Genomic DNA, 20,735 nt, shown 5'->3' with positions numbered 1-20,735 from the left:
GGTTCTTCAGACTAAAACGTGTTGAATTGGCAATGTGTCCTAAGGATAGGAAATTTTACGAACTTCCTTCCCACTTCCATGCAGACTAACAGGTCCAGTCGGCCAGGGATTCTTTGGATTGGTAAGGTGAAAATCTATACGAGAATCCCAGCGCCATCAGTTGGTAGCCAGTGGAAGGTTAGTTTCTGGAAGTAAGGGAGTTCTAGATTAGGATAAAAGTTTCCCCAAGGCCCATAGAATTCAGGTGATGACCATCCAGTGCATTACCGGCGGAACACCGGCTTTTTGTGGAAAGTGACGGAGAGTGACGGTGCGGCAAAAGCAGCAGTTCGTGGGAGAGTGAGTATGAATAGGGTTATATGTTGTTAGATTGCGGTGTTTGTATTGTGATGTCTTGCGGAGTGGGAATGCTTGTTGTATGAAAGGAGATCAGGCTGTGAACGCACGCAGGCCGGGAAAATCTTAGGCTCAATGAGTAGCTTAAGTGGGTCGGGTGTACCGCACACCCAGAGTAATTGTTGACCATAGTTAAGGGAATCGTGAGGTACCATCGATTGCCCGCTGGACCGAGATAGGGGGTATGAATGAATGAATGTGTGAGTGCGTGAGTAACTGACGCTGGTCGTGTGTTGCTGAGTGTTTAAAACCTATCAGTGAGGTGATTGTCCGGTCGTTTCGTGGACAGACAGTTGCCAGTTTCGGTAGACAATTACACGGCTGTGGACGTATAGTCAGTGTGCATGGGATGTATACGTGAGTGAGAAGCGAAGTGAAAAGGAGGAGAACTGCTGCGAGCGGAGGAAAAGTGATGTCAGAAGTTGCTGCGCTGTGATAGGGCGGGTGGTGTGAAGCCGCGCTGGGATTGGTGGATTTTCGTCAGGAAGTAAACAAGCTCTGTGAATAGAAAACCGCTGGTTTCATCATGAAATGTTTTAAAGTTTTGCGAGATTTGTTAAAAAAAGAAAAGAAGTTAGAGCCCCGAGGGGGGGGGGGGAGGGAAGAGGCTCCGCCGAGGACACCCCAGCTCATTACATGGTTACGAACGTGGGTTTGCATACTATACTGTGGCTTGAGAATTGGTGCAAAATGACTGACGGAAATGAGGAGTTGACTTTTCCCAGATACGGAACTTTTAGATTAGAAGTGTTATACCAATTGATATCGATTATGGCTTCGTCGCGACCTTTGCCTAGACCAACACAGTTTGAGGCACTGAATGCGTGGATTAGGGCGGCACATGAAAGAAACAGGGACAGGAGACCGGAACGAGTGAAGAGGTCAGTCAGGGCGCAGAAAAAGAAGGTTTAGGATGAAGACAGTGATACTGATGATAGCTTGTTAGAAAGGATGTTATCTGAGAGACCGCCTCCGTACAGTCCGGAGTCAGAGGTGGACAGATCAGCCCTGTTAGAAGGAAATAAGGAATCACAAGCTCTACCGTGTTCTGAAGTAGTTGGAAAACTCTCAATGGGGGAAATACACAATGCAGAAAGTGTGAGTTCTCAGAGGTTACTGGATGCTCTTAGGGTGCCGGTTAACATTGGTCCCATAGTGTCAGTATACAATCCAGAGCAGGTGAGGAATGTAAGCCCATCACAGACAGGAAAGGAAGGAAGTGCTGGCTTTGGAGGGATCAGAGTAGTGAATGAGCTTGTTCCATCACCGAGGCCTGTAGAGTAGAGCACACCATTGCCGGCTACAGCAGATTCTTCAAGAGGGCCGATGAATCTGAGGGGACCAAGACCAAAATACCTGGGAGAATTGAGGTCAGACCTGAGAACATGGGAGTCCGTTGCAGGGACTCAAGGTGATCGGTCAAGAGAGGACTGGGATCATGGAAGTGGCTAGAATACAGTGGCTTTAAGGGATACCTCTGAAGTAAATAGGTGCAGAGAACAAGACAGTGACTGCAGAGAGTCGAGTGGTGCATCTAGTCGAGGTATTCTTAGGACAGCCATAAGGACAGCTAAAAGGTTAGATGTGATGTGATTGAAAGCAGAAGTAGACGAGATTGTTGAAGGGAACTTGCCTATAGCGAGAGTGGAACTCTATGAGCCAGACGAGTTGTTATTTGTAGCAATGGATGTGACTCGTAAAGCACGATCTGCACATGAGAAACTAACTGAATTGGCAAACAGATACGATGTGGATTTGTCTAAAACAAAAATGTTGCAGGGTGGTCATCGGTTACAGTATACTGATGAACATTTGGATGAAAAGAGGGTAATTGGACTAAAGACCCACATTAGAGAATTGAATATAGGGATATGAGCATGGAGTAGGCTTGACAAGTGGGAAGAAAGATGGTCTAAGAAGAAGAGTGTTAAGAGAAATGCAGCTGAACCACCTCCTCCAGGAGGGGGGTATCCGGAATTGGGAACTACCCTTTACGAGAGGTAGCTAGTGAAGGGTATGTGCATGTGCCTTGGAGTAGAGGAGATTTGGCGGCATACACAAATGACTTCCCAAAACTGAGAGAGAGCCCAGTTGAATGGTACAAGCAGGTTAAGAGGTTCGTCAAGATTTCAAAAGTGTTGTGGATCGATTTGAATACACTGTTTGACATTGTAGTTCCGAGTGACTTGTGGGTAGCCTCTAAGGTTGCCGTTGAATGGCCCACATCTGAACCGGACAGGGAGGTTCTCACTAATGGACCATCACCCCTTGTTATGAAGAAATATGAACAGGTAATTACGTGGTTGAAAGCGAAGGTACCGCCACAGGACGATGATTGGGTGAAAATAGATTGAACACTTCAAGAGCCAAAGGAGACAGTACATGAGTACTACGAAAGGTTTTTGCAGGTTTTCAAACAGGACACTGGGTTGGATGTAATGGTTCCTGGGGATATGGGACAGTTTGTGTCAAAGTTTGTCCTGGGATTGAGACCTGAGATTTGCCTTATGATCGAGCAGCATTTAATTTGCTGGCAGAACAAGCCGCTGGATGAGATATTGAGGTATGCCAGATATTGCAGTGATGAGATTGATTCGAAACATAAGAAACTCAAGGATAAGCTGATGCTGGTCCAGATGTAAGCGGCTGATAAGGGAGGCCAAGTCCAGTCAGGGGGAGGTACACTGGGAAGGAAACAGAATGGTCAGGGTAAGCCAAAGGGAAGTATGGACCATTCTAGGCCAAAGGTGGATTTGGCAACACTGAAAAAGACAACAGAGTGTCATCAGTGTCACCAGATTGGACACTGGAGATGGGAGTATCCCTGGAATCCTGCAAATCAGATACAGCAGGAGGAAGAAGTAGTGCAGGTACCAGAGCCCGAGGTGACAGAGGCGGTAGCAAAGTCAAAGTCGACCAAAGGGGGGAGTTTGGCTCCGCGAGTACAAGTTCCCCTGCTTCCGAGGATCTAGACAGGGACTCAGACTTACCAACAGATGCCTTTTTTTGATGACAGCGATCATTGTTACCCAGACCGGTTGGCATGATGGTGCCTCGGGAAGAGGAAGACTGCACTCTTGGGGCAGTCTTGGAGGTAGACCAGAGGGGACCATTTGTGGAAGTTGATGTTGATGGTCACCATACCACCTTTCTGGTTGATACTGGTGCTACCCGTTCTACTGTAATATCTGCAGTAGTCCCTAACCTACTCCTCTTGGGACAAAGTATCCAAGTTGTAGGAGTTGCGAATAAGAGAATAACAAGCCCTTTGACAGAGTCGATTCCTGTGAAAATAGGAACGTTTTGTGATCAACACCAGTTTGTGGTGTGCGATTCGAGCCCTGTGTGTTTATTAGGGAGGGATCTCCTGTATAAACTTAATTGCACCATTTATTGTACCCCTAAATAAGTGGAAGTGCAAATCAATGATGCTGATGCTGATTTTAAGTTCACAAATCAACATTTGTGCATTGTAATGTACCCTTTTGTGACAGTGGAAGAGCTTCCACTAGATTTGGGAGACTCGGTCTCACAGGAAGTGTGGGACTTGATTGGTGAGGAAATAGGCTTGATCAAAGGAGTTGAGCCTGTCAGGATTCAGGTTAAGCAGAATGTTGATTTTCCAAGAACGCCCCAGTACAATCTGACCCCAGAGACGGTTGCAGGGATAAAACCTGTGATCGAGTCCATGATCAAGCAAGGGATCCTGAAGGAGATAATGGGCAGTACATGTAACTCGCCTACTATGAGATTGCAGAAACCGAGTGGAAAATTTAGAATTGTGCAGGATTTGCGCTGGGTGTACAACATAGTTGTCCCCTGTTGTCCAGTGGTACCAAATCCATCTGTGATATTGTTCCAGATTCCATGTCAAGTGGAATGGTTCACTGTGTTTGACCTTTGTCAGGCTTTCTTCTCGATTCCATTGCATGAGGAGAGCCAATTTATTTTCGCATTTAAGCTGGAAAACCGTGTTTTAACATGGTTTCGTATCCCACAGGGGTATACAGAGAGTCCATCGATCTTTAATCAGATCTTGAAGAAGAATCTTGAGAGTCTTGTACTGCCACAGATCTCTGTTCTTGTACAGTACATTGACAATCTCCTTGTTGTGTCAGAGACTGAAGATGCGTGCAGGGTTGATACCATTGCCTTACTGAATCATTAGGCAGAGAATGGACACAAGGTGTCGCCAAATAAGCTACAGTACTGAGCGAGGTGCAGTATTTGGGTCACCGGAAAGAAAAAGGCAAGAGGAAGGTGTCGCCAGATGGTACCTTCTATTCAGAGAGAAGTCAGGATGTTCTTAGGGATGGTTGGCTACTGTCGTCAGTGGATTGCCAACTTCTCATTGAATGCGAAGCCCTTACAGAGACTGACGCACAAGGAAGTAAGTGATCCGGTACCATGGGACGATGACTGTATGAAAGCATTCTTGGAGTTGCGGGAGGACCTTTGTCGTGCTCCGGCATTGGGGATGCCTGACTACAACAAACCTTTTTCACTCTTTTGCCGTGAGCGAGAGGGTTGTGCATTGGCAGTTTTAGTCCAGGATCATGGAGGTGTCCATAGACCAGTTGGTTACTTTTCAGCTACTTTATATCCAGTAGCATCAGCGTTGCCCAGATGTCTCAAATCCGTTGCTGCAACAGGTGTCCGCATTGAAATGTGTGAGAGTATTGTCATGGGTCATCAGCTAACGGTGTTTGTTCCACATTCTGTTGAATTGTTAATGACCAGGACCAAGACACAGCACTTGACCAATAATAGGCTCACACGCTACGAGCAGGTTATACTTGCTGTGGAGAATGTGACCTTCAAGCAGTGTTCTGTTTTGAATCCTGCTAGATTGATGCCATTGCCAAACACACTTGATGAAGATTGTGCGGACCATGATTGTCTTGATGTGACTGAACTTTGCACCAAACCGAGGCCTGACCTTGTTAACCATTGCTTGACCCTGATGAGATTTCCTTTGTCGATGGTTCATGTTTAAGAGACAGTGTTGGTCATTTGAGAGCAGCCTTTGCTGTATGTACCATTACAGGAGTAGTTTAAGCTGCGTGCCTGGAAGGAGTATACTCTGCTCAGGTAGCTGAGATCATTGCTTTGATTTGTGCCTGCTTAGTAGCAGATCAAATTTGAATTATCATTTACACTGACAGCCAGTACGGGTTTGGTGTGGTTCATGACTTCGGACAGCTCTGAGCTCAGAGAGGTTACATAACATCGTCTGGATCACCCATCCGAAATGGAGAGTTTGCGAGGTTGATCTTAGAGGCCTTAAAGCGTCCCAAGGAAATTGCAGTTGTTAAGTGCACGGCTCATGGAAAGGGGACAGATTTCGTGTCTCTTGGGAATCGCTATGCGGACGAAGTTGCACGTTTCTGTGACGAACAAGGTTGTTCATTCACTGAGAAAGATGTAGATGGGAACCAAGAAAGAACCGAGTTCAACACGATGTTGGCCATGGCAGATACTTGGGATGAGCTCATTTGCCTGCAGGAACAGGTTTCAGACCAAGAGAAGAATGTGTGGATCAATGCAGGCTCCGTGAAAGGAGTTGTGGATATTTGGGTCTCAAGTGACGGAAGAGCAGTGTTTCCGGATGAGTTGTTGAGCCCGATGGCAAGGCAGATTCATGGTGCAGTACATTTGGGGAGAGATGCTATGGTGCGAGTATTCAGACAAACGTGGTACAATCCTCGATTTCGCGCTGTGGCAGAAGCTGTGTGTCAGAGATGTGTTACCTGTCAACAAATTAATGTTGGAAAGAAAACTGTGGTCACAATGAGTCACATTGGGAGGTCCGGAGGGCCTTTCAACAGGATGCAATTGGATTTCATCGAGATGCCTAGGTGTAACGGGCTGAGGTACATCTTGGTTGTGGTGTGTGTGTTCTCAAGGTGGATGGAGGCTTACCCTACTAGCAGGTGTGATACACTCACAGTAGCAAAGCTGTTGTTGAGGGAACTCGTACCTAGGTTTGGGATTCTGACCTCTTTGGAATTGGACAGAGGAACACACTTCCACAGCGAAGTCATGAAGATTTTTTGCACCACACTGAATGTTGAACAGAGACTCCATTGTAGCTATCGTCCAGAGGCTTCTGGGATGGTGGAGCAAGTCAATGGGACTTTTAAAGCCTGAAAGGGAAAAGTGCATTCATCTACGTCTCTGAAGTGGACTGATGTTTTGCTGTTGGTGTTGATGAGTATGCACAGTACCCCAGACAGGAGAACAGGTCTTTCACCTCATGAGATACTGAGGGGGAGGGCTATGAGGTTACCAGCGGTTCCATCGACAGCCATGATTAGCATCACAGACAATCTGATACTTGATTATTGTAAGGGACTGGCTGACGTCATTCGTTCTGTGTCCCATCAGGTGCAGGCTGCTGTGGTTTCAGCTGCAAGCGACCTCTGTCATGACCTGAGTCCTGGGGATTGGGTGCTGGTTTGGAAGCACGTGAGAAAGAGCTGCTTGGATGTTTGCTGGAGAGGCCCATATCAAGTTACCTTGGTGACGAACATTGCAGTGAAGTGTGGAGGTTCGCCGAACTGGGTGCATGCTTCGCAACACACGTCGAGTTTCAGCATCCTTGGAAGAAACAGCTCCTCTCCCTGATGAAAATCCAGCTGAAGTGGCAGGGCCACAGGAGGGGACAAGCCAAGCTGTGAGGGTGTCTGAAGAAGCTGGTTGCTCGCTTGACCAAGCTGAGAAGGGTCACGACAACAGCGACACTGAAACTGCCTCTGAAAGGGGAAGTTGCTGTGAAAGCGGTCCAGAGTCAGACTCAGCTGATAGAAGTTGTGATTAGAGTGAGCAAAGAGCAAGTCTGACAACAAGCAGAGCTGAAGAGCAGTGGCCAGAGAGGCAGAGGTGCTTGAACTTGAAACTGGTCTCTAAGGGGGATCTTGCCCCAGTGTCTGAAGAGTCAGAGTCAGACGAAGGTGAGGAAGAGCAAGACTGTGGAGGTCTGAGGAGATCAAGACAAAAGAGAGCGCATTGCTGAAAGTGCGCGGCTCCAGAGTGGTCATATATCGTGACAGATGCCAGGAGTGCTGAGATCGGAGAGGGTAAGGGCAGTGACCGTGATTAGTACCAGCCCTAATGTGAAGTTGGATGTGGTGTTGTTAGTACCAGGACTTGAAATTGAAGGGGTGCTGACCATCACAGTTACAAACCCTCCGATTCTGAGCAGAATCCGCAACCTGATCTTGAATAGATTGATATTTCCCGGCATACACATATCTCTCTCTCTCTCGTTCTCGTTCTCTCTCTCTTTCTCTATCTCTCTCTCTCTCTCTCTCTCTCTCTCTCTCTCTCTCTCTCTCTCTCTCTCTCTCTCTCTCTCTCTCTCTCTCTCTCTCGCTCTCTCTCTCTCTGTCTGTCTGTCTCTATCTCCCTCACTCTATCCCTGTCTCCCTCTGTCTCACTCACTCTGACTATCTCACTCCCCCCTTCTCTCTCTCTGTCTCCCTTGCTCTCTCTCTGTTTTCCTATCTCTCCTTTCCTCTCCCTCCTTTTGTCTCCATCCCTCTGTCATCCTCCCTCTGTCTACCTCCCTCTGTCACCCTCCTCCCTCTGTCACCCTCCTCCTTCTAACACCCTCCTCCCTCTGTCTGTCTTCCTCTGCCTGTCTCCCTCTGTCCGTCACCCTCTGTCCGTCACCCTCTGTCTCTGTCCCTCTCCCTTTCTCTGTCTCCCTCCCTCTCCCATTCTCTTTCTCCCTCCCTCTCCCTGTCTCTGCCTCCCTCCCTCTGTCTGTCTCCCTCTCTCTGTCTCCCTCTCTCCGTCGCCCTCTGTCTTCCTCTCTGTCTCCCTCTCCCTCCCTCTGTCTCCTGCCTCCCTCTGCATCCCTCCTCCCTCTGTCTCTCTCCCTCTCTGATTCCCTCATCACTCTGTCTCCCTCCCTCTGTCACCCTCTCCCTCCCTCTGTCTCCCTCCCTTTCCCTCCCTCTCCCTCTGTCTGCCTCTTTCTCCCTCCCCTTCCCTCCCTCTCTCTGTCTCCCTCCCTCTGTCTGTCTCCCTCTCTCTGTCTGTCACCATCTGTCTTCCTCACTCTGTCTCCCACCCTCTCCCTTTCTCTGTCTCCCTTTCTATGTCTCCCTCTCTCTGTCTCCCTCTCCCTCCCTTTCCCTACCTCTCCTTCCCTCCCTCTCCCTCTGTCTCCCTCCTTTTTCCTCCCTCCCTCTGTCTCCCTCCCTCTGTCACCCTCTGTCACCCTCTGTCATCTCACCCTGCCTGTGTGTGCCCGGGCTGAGACAGCTTCCCGGGCACACACACACACACACACACAGCCGCACCTGAGCACTTCACAGGTCTTTAAAAGACCATTTGTATATGATGAGGCATTTGTATTTCACCTCTTCTTAGCACCCCTGCAGCTCAACTCTGACTATCACTGGAATGCCGGGCCCCCACAGAGTAGCAGAGTCTCTCAGAGTTGCGCGCAGTGTTTGTTATGTTATGTTAACTCCATTTTTTAAGCGCACAGCTGCGCACAGCTAAGGGGCGTCCCGGCGCTGCACCTGGAAAGGAACACAACACAAACAGGAAAAAAGCAGACACTCTTTAAGTTTTTTTTTTAAAAACACGGGTATGATGTCTGTAAGGTCCACGGACCGCTAAGGAAGGCATGCCGGGCCGCTGGCGGCCCGCGGGCCGTACTATGAGTACCCGTGTTCTAGAAGCTGTTGGGGCAAATCTTATTCTGGATTAAAGAGACTGTTGTAAATAAGTGCAATTAACCTAGGTCCGAGAGGAAGAAGAAGAAATGTAGGGACTTTCCACAGAGGATGGAGAAGTGTTAAGGTTGTCTTTTCCTTGCTGTAAATAAGGAACTGAAACAAAAAGGGGGACTTCCAGCTTTCTGATGTGTGGTTCGAGTTGTTCTACAAGTATCTGAAGAAAAAGAGAGACTTTCTGAGCACTTTTACAGTAGAAAAGAGCTGAAATTATTTTTGAGACCATGGAGGCTGGAAACCCAAACCGTAAAGCAAGGTGCATAGTAGGCACACTTATAGGAGGGGTGATACTCTTCATAATTTTGGTAGCTGTAGTTTCATATTTAGCACCACATGAGCCAGCAGTGGAGGTAGAGGGAACCCCTACACCTACTACTCCTAGCAAAGAGCAAAGAAAAGGTCAAGGTAGGAAACAAAAGAGCTTTGCTGGTAGAAGAGAATCGTAGGTTACATGCAGATCTGTCGAGAGGTAATTTCAAGCTTAATGCGCATGCAAAATTGTTGTATGAGTATATTGATGCGATGGATGTGAAAGATTGTTATGTGTGTATGCAGTTGCCAGCTTCATTGGATGAGGGTATCAGATACCATCATCTTCCCTTGACATATGGCATTTCATGTAGTTTGCTGCTTAGCATTTTTCATGGACGTAATCATTTTGAGTATTTCTTTTCGAATTATGATGCAGTTCTTCCTGAGGTGCCAGCTTATAAACATTTGAATAAGTATGATTATTACAAGTCAGAGGATAGACTTAGAATGTATTTCATTCCGACTCAAGAGTTGGATACAGCTTATGATTATCGCCATAATCTGACGTGCCTGTTGTCAGATACAGAGGAGAAATTTATAGATCAAGTGGAAGATAGATACAGGAAACAAAAGCAGTTGCGAGATTCAGGACAGGGTAAAGTAGATTGGACAGATGAAGAGAAGTTGCACAAGTCGAAAGGGAGTTATGGACCGATAGCTCTTGATAAGGTGCAAAAGGGGAAGTTGTGCATAAGTCGTCCACAGACTTACTATGAGAATGTGTATGTGGGGCAGACCACGTGTGAGCATACTTTTACATTAGAGTATTATTCTTGCAAAGCACAGTACAGATAATCCCAACTGTGTATTTTGTGTGTGGAAGGAATGCCTATGTGCGATTGCCTGAGAAATGGTATGGTACGTGTTACTTAGCGATCATCTTTCCTAAGATTTACCATACAGAAGATTTTGAGCTCTTAGAAGGACAGCATGCAAGAGTGAAATGAGGTGCAGCAGCTGTGGTTGGAGATATTTTTGGAGCAATGATACCAACTTTTGGAGTGATTTTGAATGATGGGAAGATTAGAAGGTTGGCGACCGTTGTGGATGAGTTGTCAATGAATACAGCTAAGTCATTGGTGTTGGTGGAAGGAGAGATTCTAACGATAAGGACAATAGTTTTGCAAAATCGTCTTGCTTTAGACGTACTTCTAGCAAAAGAGGGAGGAGTCTGTAAACTTTTGAAGGTCCAAGAGTGCTGTACTTGTATACCAGACAACAGCAAAGATCTGGAGGAATATATAAGTAACATCACTGCCATTCACTATGAGATTGAGGATTTGACTGAGGAAACTGTGTGGGAAAAGATTGGAAAAGGATTTGGTAAAGTGGGGACTTGGTTTGAGAACCTTGGAAAAGGATTCCTTGGTTATGTGTTGAAGCCTCTTATCATAGTTGTGGCATGTGTGATTGGATTGTGGGTTTTGATAAGAGCTTACAAGTGGTATAAGTCTAGCAGACTGGAAAGATCTTTGAGAATGCAAGAGAGACGAATGGCGAGACTGCAGGACAGTCAATATCAGAATTTGAAACACATGGAGTTGCTCAGCAGATGTAGAATGGCAACAAGTTCTGTTTAAGTCGGTTCTTTCCCCAAGGAGGGTGTAGTTGTGTGATGACATAGGTCATCAAAGGGGCGGGGACTGATAGAGCGCCATGTTGTTTGAAAATTGTAGGGGTGCACCATAGTTCCAAGTAGTCAGCACCCGCATATTTAGAGGGCCATGTTATTGTGTGATTTTATAATGCAGTATTAGGCCGGGGATCAGTGCAATATGTAGAATTGTGTTCATATCATTTAAAAATGGATGTAGTGCTTAATTTGAGAGAATAATGCTTTAATTAACTTAGAATTAACTGCTCTGTGTGTAAAATGTGCATTGAGATTGAACGTGCCATATTAAAGTTGCACGTGTAGGCTGCGTAATGAGAAACGTGATGCTTTAACATGAGAATAACTATTGCTGATGTGAAATGTAATGTTAGGATTGATGAATGAAATGTTTATGTTGTTGTATTAAAAATGTATTTAAAGGAGTAAAGGCCTGGGACATGAAATCGCCAGCAGAGGCCTAGCTGTGGTTTTCTTAGCATGACTAGAAATGTCGAGTTGGAAATATACCTTGGGGCTCACATTTGCAGTTGAATTTCGAATTGTAACTTAGAGCGTGCAGAGAGATTGTTTTTCATGTATTTCTCTTGCAGGTGCAAGGCCAAGTAGCTCGTTAGGTAGAATGAGCCATTGTTTAGAAGTGAGATTGGTAGGAGTAGAGACGAAGGGAGTGCACTGGTATGCACGCTTAAAACTTTTGGAGGAGAAGGTGCCTGGGACCCAAGGACACAGCAACGGTTTTTGGAAGAAGAAGGATCAATGCTGGGAAAGTACGCGGAGCTGTACCTGCCTGAAGGAGGAGTGTCATGGGCGTAGCCACTGTTTTTGGGATTTTGTATTAGGGAAAGTCCCCCGAGGGTGGAGAGTCAGTTGCAGAGGTAGACAGTCTTGGGGTCAGTGGGAATCAGACTGGGTCTTGTCTAAGGCAGTCCAAGTGGATGTGCAGTTAGACATGGGTCTTAGTTTGGACTAGGCAGGAGAAATTAGGGAGCATCTTAGACAGTAATTGAGGATACTTACCTGGAAAGTGAATGTGCTTCTTAGGGAGCCTTCACAGCTGACACCTTTTCTCTTGCCTGGGAGGGATGTTAAGTAGGGATGTCACTTTAGAGTTAGTGAAGGGACAGATTAATCTTTTTCTTTCCCATTGGAACAGATGCAGTTGAGTTTTCGGGGTTCGAACATTGGGAACGTGATGAGCTGCTGGTGACGTTGCCATGACCCGAAACCCAGATTTTTTTTTTTGTAAAAAGATTTTTATTGTTTTCAACTTCCCTTAAACCTCTTAGAAGATATACATTTACAGAGCCATTATACAAGTGGCTAGTCAAATACTCCCATTGCAATCAAGGTCACTCAATTATCTCCCCACCCTCCAACAAACCTAACAGCCCCTCCCCTCTACCCCACCCTCTGTCAGTGTGCCCATCCCAGTCAGCCCCATTTGGAGCCGTCCGATCGTCTCGTCATCTATCCAATCGAACAACACCAAACTCCCTAGAGAAGCACTGAGGCCAAGAAAACTCAGTCAGTAAGAGAAATGTACCCTGATGTCACCACTATAGTGTACCAATGTTACCCAGCCCGGAATACGCAAGGTGGCCCTCCCTCATGTTATAGCTTGGTACATCATCTCAAGCCTTCCCTCCTATTAATTCGGCAAGACTGCCCCCTCAACCTGATCCACATCTACCTCGTCCTCCCTTTCCTCAGCATCCACAGCAGGAGTCTGGAGATCCGCCACCAAAGCCCCCCATGCCCTGGTCGTCTCTAGTGCCCTATCCTAGCCAGCTGTAATCGAAGTGTCCCCTCGCTACTTGCCCAACTTTAAAAATTCGCTCTCCACCTCAAATAATTAGGTCCTGTCTTCGACTTCCAGTGCATGGTAAGCTCCCTTTTCGCCATGATTAACCCTAAGTCATAAAATTTACTAGTAATCTTCGTGCGGGGGGTATGTGGGAACCAAAGTAACAAGCAAGTCCCCATCTCTGCTCCTATCGATCGTCCTGTCGCCTGATTCAAACAGGCTATCACCTCTTCCCAGTAGGACCCCAACCCTTTACAAGACCAGAACATGTGCCGGAAATCGGCCCCGTCTGCGTTACACCTCGGGCACTGCAACAGTGATCCACCGAAATACTGTAGGATTTTAACCGGCGTCAAATAGGCCCCATGTAATGTGAAGAACTGTACCAATTGGAACCTAGCGTTTTGTGTACCCTTCCAGGCACGTCGCACTAGTTGAGGCCACGTCGTCTCGGGTATGGGCTTCCCAATATCCGCCTCCAACTTGCCTTTCAGAGCATCCAGGGGTGGCAGCTGCTCGGTCGACAAGCGCCCGTACAGGCATGTGATAGCCTTGAACGTACCTGCCGCCATGACCACATACTGATAGCCCAGTGAGGTCGGGGGTTCCAATAGTCCCATCCTCCACTGCCGTTGAATCCCCATTATTAGGGCAGCATGCAATAAATAATCTCCCCGCGGTATCCCAAAAGTACTCTGCAAGTCTTGAAAGGATGAAAGAACTCCGTCTCTGTATACGTCTCCCAACATATGGACCCCGAGCTCCTCCAAAACAGCCAACGCAGACCAGTTCCCCCCATGTGGAAGGGCTGTGCACATGCCCAAGGGGATCTTTGGGGCATATGGGCGAGGTAATCCCGCTCGTCTTTGGCTTCGATTCCAGCATAAGCGGAGTGCAAGTTCCTCAATGGTAAGCTGATTGAGGCTGATCTGATGGAGAACTATAAATGACAATACATGCCGGGGAATCACTCTACCTTGCGGTCCCTCTGGGCTTCGGAACTCCCGAGCCACCGCCTGCGTGAGCCACAGTAATTGCGCTGCTAGGTAGTACCACTCACAGTCAGGGACCGCCAGTCCCCCTTCCGCCCTAGGTCGCATCAGCGTGGGCAGCGCAACCCGCCTTCTACCCGACCCCCAGATGAACACTGTAGTCAATGACCTAAGCCTCCAAAAGACTGATGCCAGGATCCATACAGGCAGGGTGGGAGTGCCACCATTTTCAACAGTGCCACCCTCCCCGCCACCGACAGTGGGAGGGTTCGCCAGAACCCCATGCTGCTCTGAAGTCCCCTCACGCCCTACCCAAATTACCCTCCAGTAAGTCTGGTTGAGTGTGATAGATGTTAGTACCCAGGTAAGGCAGGCACTGAGGCTCCCATCGCAGATCCCCCACAGATAGAGGCACACAGTCACCCGGGTCAAGGGGAACAAACAGGTCTTACCCCAGTTCACTTTTAACCCAGAAAAACAACCGAACTCTTGAAGCAAGGATTTGGCACCCTACAGAGAACCATCCACATCCGCCAAAAACAACAATAAATCATCTGCATATAAAGAAATGTAGTGGACCACCCCTCGCAGTGACAGACCTTCATAGTATCGTCCCAACCGAGCATCCGCTGCCAATGGCTCAATGGCCAAGGCGAACAGTAAGGGGGATAAGGAACAGCCCTGGCGAGTACCTCTCCCCACTTGATACGCCGCTGATATAGTAGGCCCCGTTCGAACCCTAGCAGTAGCTGATTTGTATAATAATTCAGTCCACCGCACAAACTGGTCTCCCAGGCCAAATTCCCTCAACACTTGAAACAGGTACGGCCACTCTACGCTGTCGAAGGGCTTCTCAATGTTGACCGAGAGCACCACTGCCCCCGGTGCCCTATCGTGTCCCTCTCCCATAATCCTAATAAGCCGGCGTATACATGTCGCTGTGCTTCTATTGGGAATAAAGCCCGCCTGATCCGGGTGTATCAGAGTACCCATATGTTCCAGGAGTCGAGTTGCAAGAATCTTACTCAGAATTTTGTAATCCACCGTAAGCATTGAGAGTGGTCGATATGACGATTTGGAACAAGCATCCACCCCTCGTTTCAACAATGGTATTATGATTGCTTCTCTGGTAGTCGTAGGCAACCTTCCCAGTTCCCACGCATCTCTGTACATAGACTGTAAGTGTGGTGCAAGTAGGTCTACATACGCTGCATAAAACTCAACGGGGATACCGTCTGCTCCCGGCGTTTTCCGCCGAGCCATGTGCTTAATTGCCGTTCTAATCTCTCCCAGTGTGATTGCCCCCCCCAGCTTGTTTCCCTGTTCTGGGTCTAAGCGCGGGAGCTGCACTGCTGACAGGAAGTCGCTAACCCCATCGGGTAGCTCCAGCATCGTACTCTCGTAGAGCGACGTATAATAGATCAGGAATTGGTCGTTAATCTCTTTCTGTGAGTAGACTAGGTTCCCGGCTGTGATAGTCAATGATAGAATCGTGTGGCCCGGCCTGCCAGGTTAGCCAACCAAGCTTGTAGGGACCCCACCCTGTCCCTCTCTTCATGAGCCCGCACTAGGTATTCCTTATGGTCAAAACAGCGTAGCCTTTCAACTTGTGTAGCAACTTTTTCGCGTGCAGCAAGAACTGCCCCCTGCCCCTCTGGATCCACATGGCTAGCTTTCTCCACCCGGCGCAAGTGATCCTCTTCCTGCTCTATATCAAGCAATAAAGCCTTGCGAGCCCCTGCTGCGGAGGAAATACACAACCCTCTCACAACTGCCTTAAAAGTGTCCCATTCCAGGGCCCTGCTCGATGTCGTCCCCCTATTTTCTGTAAAGTAATGCTCAACACCATCTCGGACCTCAGCACAGAAAACTGGATCTTCCAGCGTCAGTGGGTTCAGGCACCACGTGGGGATCGCCTGTCGCTGCCTGGTCCACTGGACAGTTATCAGACAAGGGTTGTGATCAGATATCGTCCTCGCCAAATATTCACTATAGCAAATCAGTCCCTGAGCCTCCGGTGAACATAAAATACAATCAAGCCGCACATGTAAATCATGCGGCACCGAATAGAACGAATAATCCCTATCTGTTGGGTGATGCGTCCTCAAGCATCTACTAGGTCCCAAGTGTGTTGCCACTCCCGTCTCACCTTCGCCAGCCTGCGGACCGCTGATTGGGCCAACGGAGGGTGAGATCGGTCCAAATCTACATCTGTAATTGAATTAAAATCTCCCCCCAGGAAAACCGTGCCAGTCAAGAATGTCGCCAGTTTCCCGGACAACCGTGAAGAGAAAGCGGGCTGTTCTATATTCGGGGCATAAATACTGCACAATGCTACATCCCTCCCATCTAGGCGTCCTTGTACAGCCACAAATCTCCCTTCTGGATCTATCACCGTCGTCAAAGGCTGAAAGGGAACCCCCGATCTCACCCAAACCAATGCCCCCCTTGCATATGCGGAATAGGTAGTATAAAACAATTGGCCCCTCAATCTGATCAATGTGTGTTTCTTGTAAAAAGGCCACTTGGATCCCCCTACGCACCAAATAGGCATGGACCTTGTAACGTTTCGTCATGGAAATCAGCCCCCGCACATTCCAGGTGATACATTTCAACTCAGGTCGGGTCCCCATACATGAGCTTGCAACAGAACAACCTCCCCGGAGCCCGGTAGGCACACTGACAGTCCCCTGAAACCCCAAACATCCCCAACAAACCCTCGTCCCTCCCCTCCCCAGAACAGGTGCTAAACCAGAGTTACCCATCCAAACCCAATCCCACAAAATGGGAACTCTCTGGTTGGGGAGGTAGCTCTACACCAAATCAAGCCGGTCAGCAACTGCGCCACCCCTTCTCCCATGCTCAGCCTCAGAAGTAGCGACCCGATCACCTACTTCCCAGAGGAGCCCCCCCCAAACAACCCCAACTCCCACACCACTGATCCGTAAAACATTAGAATAAACCTCCCGCTAAAGTCTCGAGGCCTCCATCGTGCCCCACATCTAGGATTTCACCCCTTACTGTATACAACTGGGAACAGGTAAGGTTCACTCGTCCAGAAGGCCATCAGCTGTCCCCGGGGTAACATGGGGCATGGTCGGGTCATCTTCCTCAGAGCCCTCCGACACCAACTCTTCTGATCCCCGTTGAGACCCTGAGTCTGCCAAAGGGGCAGCGACCGCCGCTCCCGATACGGTTGAGACCGCCTGGAGGGCCGCCTGCCGTTCCAATTCTGTCTGCGATGTCGTAGGCGTTTGACTAGTTGTCGCTTGTCTTCTGTTTCGTCGGCTTCTTCGAGGTTTCGGCCGGGTCTCCATGGTCCCCTCATCCCCCTTACGGCCATCAGTTCCAGCTCGATACGTTTCTAGCCAGCTCCATGCGTCATCCGGAGTACTATAAAAGGAAGCCTTACCATCCACCATCACCCTCAGGCGAGCCGGGAACAGAAGAGAATACTGTATACCCTCATCTCGAAGGGCCTTTTTGACCGCCAGAAATGAAGAGCGGTTGCGCTGAACCTCATAGGAATAGTCTGGATAGATGGAGACCGAGGCATTATCCACTCTGTAGGGGCCCATTGTCCGTGCTTTCTGTAGGATAACATCCTGATCTTTAAAGTGCAATAGGCGTGCCACCACAGGCCGAGGGCGCCGGGACCAGATGAGCCCGTTCCAGTGTGTAGGACTGCGACAGTCCTTCAGGAGCGCCCACATCACGCAACCAGGCTTCCAAATAGTTGATCATATTGTCCCCTTCGATTTTCTCGGGTAGGCCCACCACCCGCACGTTATTTCGTCGATTGCGCCCTTCAGCGTCCTTGGCTCTTTTCTCCAGGTGCTGCACCCTCCGCAGCAAATCCCCCATCTCCACATCCGTCGCCCTCTGGGCCGGCTCTAGCGTCTCCAAGGTGAGTTCCGTTTGCTTGACACGATCCACCAATTTTCCGTGGTCTGCCCGTAACAGCCCCAAACTCGTCTACACTTGCGCTTCCCTTGTGTCTGAAATGGCCTTCAGAATTTGGTCCATCTGTTGTTGTTGCAGCCCTGCCATCTGTGTCCGGGATGGGTCTTGGTCCTGGCTGTCGGGCAGCTCCTCCACAGGGTCAGGAGGCGTTACGCCCGGTTTCGGCCGCATCTTCCCCATATCCTAGGCCTCCAGTCACTCCCCGATACGTTCGTCAGCCGGGATCTCTCAACAACAGTCCCCAGCGGTGCGGGCGCCGGCGCCGGCGCGGGCAGATAACTTTCGCTGAGCAATACAGGTTGGGTTCCAACAGCTCCGACCACTCTTCTACGAGGTCCTCAGTGGTTTCAGGGGCACACCTCAGGTGCCAGGTGCAACCACCCGAGACTCCGCTTCCAGGCGGCCCTCCGAGCACTACCAGGTGCTGTACAGGCCCAGGTAAGCTTCACCTCTAGCGATGGAGCACCTCTCTGTGGCCGCCCCGGTCAAGTCAGCTCCAGCCAAGAAGGGCCAGCACTTATTTCACCTTCTCAACCCCTGGGCGAATGATCCCATGGAGGCCATAATCCGCAGTCCAGGTGGGCCCCAAGGCTCCTCCAACCCTTCGGGCTCCTCAGGAGTCCCGGCCGCCTTAGGCGGGCCCTAGCAGCCGATCCCAGGGGCCCCAACCGCGATCGGAAGGGGCCGCCGTCTAACCGTTGTCAATCTAGTCGTGGGTGGCGTGTCCCTGCACCTCGCATGTGCCTCGCGGTCTCCGGCCAGCGCCTCTTTCTTAGTCCCTCTACCAGCCACTGTCACCTCCTAGGCCGCTACGCCGGTCCTGCAAGGACCCGACTGCAATCCCCCCACCGTTGCAGCACTCACGCAAAGGGATGGACCCTCGCAGTCATAGCGGCCATGCCCTGACGCTGGTATCTCATTGGCGTCACTGTGCTGGCCAGCCTCACAGGTGCTCGGTGGGCATTCGCTTCTGCGTCACCACTGCGCATAGTGCGGGCTTCCTCCAGCCGCTGCCAACCCTCGCAAGCAATGTCTCTCGGCGATCGGAGCTCCCTTCAGCGCTCCACCAGCGGCTCCGGTCACCATCCAGGCCGCCTCGTTGATGTCTCTGAACATCGGCACCATTTGCGCCGCACCGGGTCCACCCGCGGATGTGGCCGATCAACCTCCCCTCCGCGACGGCCTCCTAATCACGCGAGGCTGAGGATGCAGCAGAGGGAACAGGCCTCACCAAGATGGCCGGCACCCCTCGGGAAGGTCGGCCGAGACTTCAGCTCCGGCCCAGCAGGCAGTCGCCTCCCGCCATCCCCAGGTGTCACTCAGGGATCCGCGTGGTCCGGGGGGGCTCCTCCGAGCCACAGGCTTCGTCGGGGCAGTAGTTAAGTCAGGATAATTACTGAGGCAAGCGCGGAGCTCTCAGCTCACGCGTCCATGCTCGTCGGTGGTCAAGCCACGCCACCGACCCGAAACCAAGATGACAAAAACCATGTGGGGCATGGTTTAAGTTATAAGTCACATAGCATTTCTTAATCACCCCTATGTATTACATGATTTGAAACTGTACTTATATGGGATTTTCATACATGTCTCTCTATCATATCATGACCTTTTTGCTGTTCTGAGTTTGCGACATCTCTGAAATGCACTTATTTTTTACTAGGTTTATGCTAATTTCTAGACATTAGTCACAGGTATATTGTTTCCACGATACACTACATTTAAATAATTACAACATCATTTTCAACACTAACATTGTGTATGCATGTCATTAACATCGAATAAACCTGGCTTAGCTTAAAGCTGGCTCTAATTTACACTTCTTGTATTGCAGACCTATTACTACAACATAAAGATTATTGGTCCTTGCTAATGTGGTAGACATTTCTATGTAATACCACCAAATCAAGGTATAACTTTCATTTTCCTGACTCTTAAACTCGCTTCATTTGTAAAACTGACTTAATGTCCACAGATAACCAGACTGTCTGACAAGTACCCACAACTACAACAAATTCTGCTTCTTTGTGACATTTCATGAAACTCGATGAAAACGTAACATCCCGTGGTTTTATGCAAATTGATGCAAAATTATGCATAGAGCACAAGATATAATTTACCATTATGTTGCGTGAATTATTCACGCAAGAGCACACCTTGTTTAAAACATGCAATGGCAATGCCAATAGATCTCTCCTTTGTTAGTTGGCCTTTTGACGTTGGCAATTCCTGTTTTGCTGATTCAGAACAACAACACGAACAACAAAAATTAGTGACAAAACCAGTAGGTCTGGGCTTAATGTTGTAATGTAAGGAAACAGAATTATGCATGTTTGTGGCTGCATGCATTACAAAATTAAAACTAAACGTATTGGCTGTGGCGCACGTACACACATGCAGAAACAAGCAGTACATAGCCAGACTATAAGTTAAGACCTAAAGACATTCCTGCACACACAGCCAATACCAAAATAGACACACCCAACAGAGGCATATACAAGTGCTCCAAATATTGTGCGGCCGCAATGGGGGCAAACAGTGATTAAGAGTGGGGGAGAGAGAAAGTGAGAAGTAAGGAGAAAAAGGGTTGAGAAGGGGGCATATGTATGAGTTCTATGGACGAAGAAAGCACATGAAAAATGGGAAAGAAACAAAAGGAAGAAAGACTACTAACGGATGAAAAAAATAATGGAAAGGGGGAAGAAGAGAAAACAGAAAGAGTGAAAAAATGCCACATAGTTAAGGTATAGTAAAGAATGAAAAACAAATATGCATTTCCCTCCAGAGTATGAAGACAGCATTAGCTGAGCAAGCATTGATAAAGCTGAGATGGGACACAAAAGCAAGAGGGGCTCCATCTCAGCTACCTAACTTGAAATAATAGGAATTAATAAATCAATAGAAGG

This window comes from Lissotriton helveticus, chromosome 6, assembly GCF_964261635.1.
Source record: "Lissotriton helveticus chromosome 6, aLisHel1.1, whole genome shotgun sequence".
NCBI lineage: Eukaryota > Metazoa > Chordata > Amphibia > Caudata > Salamandridae > Lissotriton > Lissotriton helveticus.
Note: the sequence above shows the minus strand (reverse complement) of the source record.